Consider the following 6,392-nt stretch of genomic DNA (forward strand, 5'->3'; position numbering starts at 1 on the left):
ACTGTGTTTTGTTAGGTACAATCTGGATCATAGCATGTAAAAATAGAAATTTAGATTTTACTGCAGCTTTGTTGTGCATAGTTGAACTTTTTAACATTTGTAATTTTGGTAGCAGAGAGAAATTTAGCTTCTATTAGTTTCATAAGTCTACAGGTAAACCATTAATGGCAGTCACAATGAAGATTATAAATTAGGAAACCTTATTACATACTTATGCATACTGTTTTACAGAAATCCCCACATTTAATTTTTAAGTCCCAGTATTTAGATACAACTAATCCACTAAAGCCAAGATATCATTTATGGAACTTTCTGAAAAGTTGCAAAAATAAAAGCAAAAAAACAAAACAAAACTATGTTCTTTGGTTTAATGTTGTGGTTATAAAATAGAACTGCAACAAAGGACAATTTTAAGAAGTCTTATTTTCTACATGTATGAATGTGGGGATAAAGGAACTCGAGCTTTTTATCACAAAACCTAGTAACATTTAACTATTCAATGGCTATTAGTAGTATTCAGACACATAGAAAAGTAAGAAAAATCTTACTTTAAGAAACCCTTAAAATGGCAGGATTTACCTAAAAATATATATGTAAACTATGGGGCATAATTGTGCTAAGTTGTTTGAAGCAGTCCTGAAAATTATACATAATTGAGCTCTATACATTGTTATATCTGCATAATATTTTGACTGTGTTTATTGGCTTTGTACAAGCAACTAGAACAGAGAAATAATGGGTCAGTAATTCTGACCTTAATTTAAAAGTCCATGGAGATAGGACTAGAAATACTTTTGCCAAATAACATTCTTCTCATTCACTTTATGTCAGTATTTAGGAAGCAGTAAGTTATAGCAAATATAATTTCTAAAGGATAATGCCTTTTCTATAAATTATTGTTTTAAAAAGTCATGCTTTAAAAAACAAATTTGGTAATGTGTATCATGGAAGGTGTATTTTTATGTATAATTTCACCGCAATTAAAAGCTACTTTTCATCTTGTCAATCATTGCTATGTAGAATGACTGTCCTAAATAGTAATAAAAGGGAAAAAAATGTTAATACAACAAAACGTAGTGTTAGACATGAACTTCACATGGTATACCTTAGACTTGTATCATTCTTTAAGGATTACAGAATACCTTTCTGTATTTTCGTGTTATCATTTACTCTATTATACTATGGAGGAATTTATCAAATAGTTGTAAATATGCTGATGAAGTATAAAAGCTTTTTCTTCATCAGTGTTTTGTTATGCAGCTTTTTTTAATACTCCAGGTTTATAAACAATCTTTATTTTTTTCAATACCAGGACTTCAACATCCATAAAGTACTTGTGTCCCATCCCTTCCTTCTTTATTCTCTTCTTTGGGTCAAAGAGCCTTTCTGCAGCAAAGGAAAGAGGCTGTTTCTAGGGCTGTAGTACATCTTTCTTAATTTCTGTATTTGAGAATGTTTCCTTAGATGGGAAGGAATAGAAAATAAATTCTCACTATGAGAGTCTCTGAAGCCCACGGCATCATTTTTTGAAAGCATGTCTAAGTTTTGGCCAAAGCCTTTGGTGTTAAAATATGAATTCTCAATGAGTTACTTCATTTTGGACTCAGCTTAGTAGGAATAGAAGTGTGTCCATCTTGTGTATTAATTTCTGGTTCACTTGTGCAGGAGCAGCTATAGGAGTTTCTGAATGAGTTTTAAGTTATTAAGCTGCTTTAAATTTGGAAAAACTAGAATGGTTTTAAATATGGCAAGATACTGTTTATTTAGATCAAAATCCATTATTTTAGAAGGGATATTGAGGGGAAATGGCAAAAAGCATCCTAAAAAAGATACTGCAAAATTTATAGCAGTAAAAGAATACTAATAGAATAGAAAGAACTAGAAATGGAAAGATGATGCATTTCTTAAATATAGACCTAGGAAATAATTAACTGATGATATCAGTGAAAAAGAAATATAACTGCAAAACAACATTCAAACAAGACATTTCTAATCAAGTGACTGGACCACCTGATACTGCAACTACCCTATATTTATGCAAGTACTTTGTGTTGATATTTTCATTATGATTTTATTTTCATAAAACTTTGAATTTTATTACAGGGCAGCTTAAATTTATTTTTTTATTATAAACTCTAGACACTTAATAACTACCTAAGTTCCAGCTTTGGTAATCTGGTAATATGTCCCTAGGTTAATTACGTTGTAATATTTCTTAGTGAGAATTCCTACCACCCTGTGCTTTCTTACATTTCTGAAGTTTGAACGATTTGGTTTGAGGTAGGAATAGATTTGTTTGGTAGAATTAAAGAGTGAAGGCCATATTCAACTTTCTGTAACTTATCTTGCAAGTTCAGTGTAAGTTTAGTTTTTATTGAGTCCATTATTTCCTTAAGGTTAGGAGTAAAGAGATAAACTTTTAAAAATGTTGTCTCAGAAGTCATTTTTAAAATTAGGACCTGATTAAGATACACTGAAATCCTTTACTGGCCTATCCCCCTGTTTTTCCCATTATGTTTAACAATAGTTACAGGGAATAACTGTGATAAAAAATTAGTCATATGCTTTTGGTTATCCACTTCAATTTATGTATTTTCATATCACTCAGGTAAAGTTGGAAATGACAGCACAGACATTTATTTTTTTAATAAGGTGGGGAATGAATAGCACTCCTGTTTATATTACCATATATGCACATCATCTAAGCTAATCAAAAATAATATATGCATTTGTATGTTGAAATACATGCAGTAATCCTAATAATAGTCAACACATTTTTGCCAAATGGCACAAATATACCTCCATTTATATTTTGTATCTTAAAAATGTAGTTTAAAAATAAAACTACAGGACACTTTTTTATAAAAAGCACCACATATACATATGTAACAAGGGTAAGTGTATTGTTTCTTAATTTATACAGTTTATGTCAGTACAGCATATACTTAAAATTCAAGTTGTTTTCAACCTGTTGAGGTGCATTCAGGATAAAATAAGTTAATCCAATTTCATAATGTAAATCATACTTTTGCCATATTTTAGTTGAAGCAGTAATAAAAGTGTTACAGCTCAAATGTGAATGTTACGTGTTAACCATGACAAGCAAACATTTACATTTGTTTTTTTACAATAAGTTTCTTTTAAACTTTACTTTCTGTGCTGACATATGCAATAAATTGACACATTAAAAGTTTGATTAATGTCTTAAGATAGTTTGTGTTCATTTTTTTTTAAGATACTGTTTGTTAACCTAAGTTATATGGTAGGGCATTTAAGCTTCCTTAATGGTTAAATAAAATTCCTGAATTTGTACTGAAATTAGTGGATTTTTATTGTAGTAATACTGTGGATAAAAAATAGAAGTTTATGTTCTCTGTTCTCATCCTCTCACATTTAATTTAGGTTAATATTAAATATTTTCATTATATAAATTGCATTTGCTTAATTAAATTAGTGTAGGAACAAATAAGTTTAACTGTTCATAGTTATGTTGCTTTCAGATTTCCTAAAGTGCCTTTTCATGAAGTTTTCAGGTGTTTTTCCCCCATTAGTATTTAGTTAAAGACTTGGGAACATTTTCAAAAAGCCTGATATTCATTCAACCTTTAGAGATTTATGCCTTGCTTGCTTTCGTGTGTGTGTGTGTCTGTGAGTTTTGTTTTTTATTTAATCTCTTCACTATTTTCACCCAGCCTCACAGCACCACTCCATTCTGACAGGTGTCAGTCTGTTCTTTATGAATCTTTAGTTTGCTTTCTTAATAAGAAACTTGTATGTTTGAATAGTGTCAGAACCAGTGAGATAACAGGAAGTGTATGACAAACCTTAAATAGTCCCTGCAAGTAGGGATGAAGAATTCACTTACTGGAGACCGTCTTTCCTTGAGTAGATCTGGTGGTAAGTAGGGTTTCTCATGTCCTTCCTGAAAGATCACCACCTAAGCCCCAAGATAAAGCAGTGTTTCTATTACTGTTTTTTTTTATTATTTTAAAAAGATGATTTCAAATGTACTGAAGTTCATGGACAATTGGATCTGGTTAGAGAATATAACTCCTGTCTTATTAAGGGGAAGGAAGGGAAAAGACGTTTTTTGAATACCTGCAAGTATAAGGCCTAAGTATAGACTATGTTCATGTCATTGAACCCTCACAACAAACCTCTGAGTAGTTTGTAGTCCCATTTAATAATCAATAGGCTCAGAGTGGTTCAGTAACAGGGTCAAGAGCACCCCGAATGGAGGCATAATTTGAATTTGTCTCTAGTTCTAAATGTAGGACTATTTATTGCCTCATTTTCTCAAACAATTTGACAGTTTTTATTTATATCATAATAGATTTAAGATGTTGAAATGGAATTAAAAGTAGACCAGTTCTTTGGGACATCTCCAAAGAACTGGCTATAAATCAAAAAACTATGAATAATCATGCCCTGGCTGGTATGGTTCAGTGGATTGTGTGCTGGCATGTGAACCAAAGGGTTGCTGGTTCAATTTCAAGTCTAGAGCACGTTGCCTGCGTTGTGGCCTAGGTCCCCAGTGGGGGGTGTGTGAGAGGCAACCACAAATTGATGTTTCTCTCTGTCTCTCCCTCCTTTCCCCTCTCTCTATAAGTAAAATCTTAAAAAAACAAAAAAAAATTAGGAATAATCAGAGAACATGTATGAATGACACAGGGACATTGACAATGGTGTGGGGGTTGACTGGGTGCAGGTGGTAAATGAGGCAGAGGAAGGCAAAAGTAAAATTGGGATAAGTAATAGAATAACAGTAAAAATCCAGGAATAGAGTTAAGATGGCGATGAGATAGATGGGAGTGGAGCCCCACTTCCCCCTGCACACCGGTGGTACACCTAGCTAACGTACTGAGGAACAAAGCGAACAGCCAACATATATGGAGATAGGAGACCAAAAATTGTAGAGGACATTGAACAAGCAGATGGTAAGGAGAGTGCTTCAAGACAATAAGGCCCCTGGGACCAGCGCTGGGACCAGGGTGGCTGTAGCCCCAGGCCTAGCACCCACCAGGTCTGCCATAGGGCTCTTGGGAAAAAGCTGGGTCAACAGCTCCCTCCCCGGGCAAACAAGGTTTGAGCAGCATTGGGAGAGACCTGATTGCTTGTCATTGCAGAGAGGGGAATAAGGACAAAGTGGCAAACACAGGGGCTGTGAGTACCCATGGAGTCTGGATACCAGCCAGGGTAGTTGAGAGTTGGGCCATGACAGGCCCTGACCCAGGCAGTCCCCAGTCTGGTTGGAGAATTGGGCTGTGTCATAGGCCAGGCCTCTGTATGGACAAGCAGGGGTGAGCAGAAGGAATTTCTGAAAAGAAAAAGTGAAAAAAGAGACACTTGGCGGCTGTTTAGGAAATTCTGCAGCAGTCACTCTGGCCTCCTCCCCACCCAGCCACAGTGCTCCCAAGGTGGCGCAGAAGGCCCAGCACACACTCCTCTAGCTTTGGGAAGAGTGTGCACTGGAACCTGAGGGACCGGAGGGGCCCAGCCACCAAGTGCAAATGCCTGTAACCCAGAGAGAGTGTGCTCTACAAAAGGCCCCGAGCCCATACCCATAACCCCCGCGGAGTGTGAAAGCCGTGAAAGCCGAAACCTGCGGGACCAGAGGCTGCTGGTGAACTGGGCTGGGGGATGACTAAATGCCCATCAGGAAGAGAGAAAAACAAAATCACCCCTCAGCCTACTGCAGCCAAGAAAGACCAGCAAAACTGGCTTGGCTTGGCCAGTCTGAAGTCAGCAGGAGGTTTTTTTGTTTTGTTTTTAAGTAATTCTTTGTGTTTGTTTTATCTTTAACTCATTCTTCTCTTTCTTATTTCTTCCTCCTTTCTACCCCTTTTTACCTCTTCTTCTTCTGCTGCTTCTTTTTATAATCTCCACAAGTGAGACAAAAAACCCTGGAACTCTGAAAAGACCAGAGTTGGACCCAAAGAGGGGGCATCCCAACAGCTTAGTAAGATAAATTTCACTTTGCTACTACACAGAACTTGCAAGTTATTGCATATTTGTATTATTTTTTTCATTCTTACATCTCTTAGTATTTTTGTATTCCTCTTATTTCTGCTTAGTATTCTTCACTTGGCTGATTCAATTGCATTGTTTGACTGGTTTCCCATGTTCTCTCATATTGTATTGTTAATTTACTGTCATTCACTTCACTTGTGTTTCACTAGCACACTACTCTACGTCCTATAATTCCTATTCTGGTTATGCAGACCACATAGATTCTGTCATATGATTGTTGCTTCATTATAATTGTAAATAATAGCTGTTCCATATAATTGTAAATGCTACACAGCATGCCTCCCAGATCTTAGCCCACTTCACAGTTTCCTGGACTCTGTTACTGTTGTGGTTAACTCTATTCTCTCACATACTACACCTAT

This window comes from Phyllostomus hastatus, unplaced genomic scaffold (genome assembly GCF_019186645.2).
Source record: "Phyllostomus hastatus isolate PE091 unplaced genomic scaffold, TTU_PhHast_1.1 phas_scaffold_46, whole genome shotgun sequence".
Lineage (NCBI taxonomy): Eukaryota > Metazoa > Chordata > Mammalia > Chiroptera > Phyllostomidae > Phyllostomus > Phyllostomus hastatus.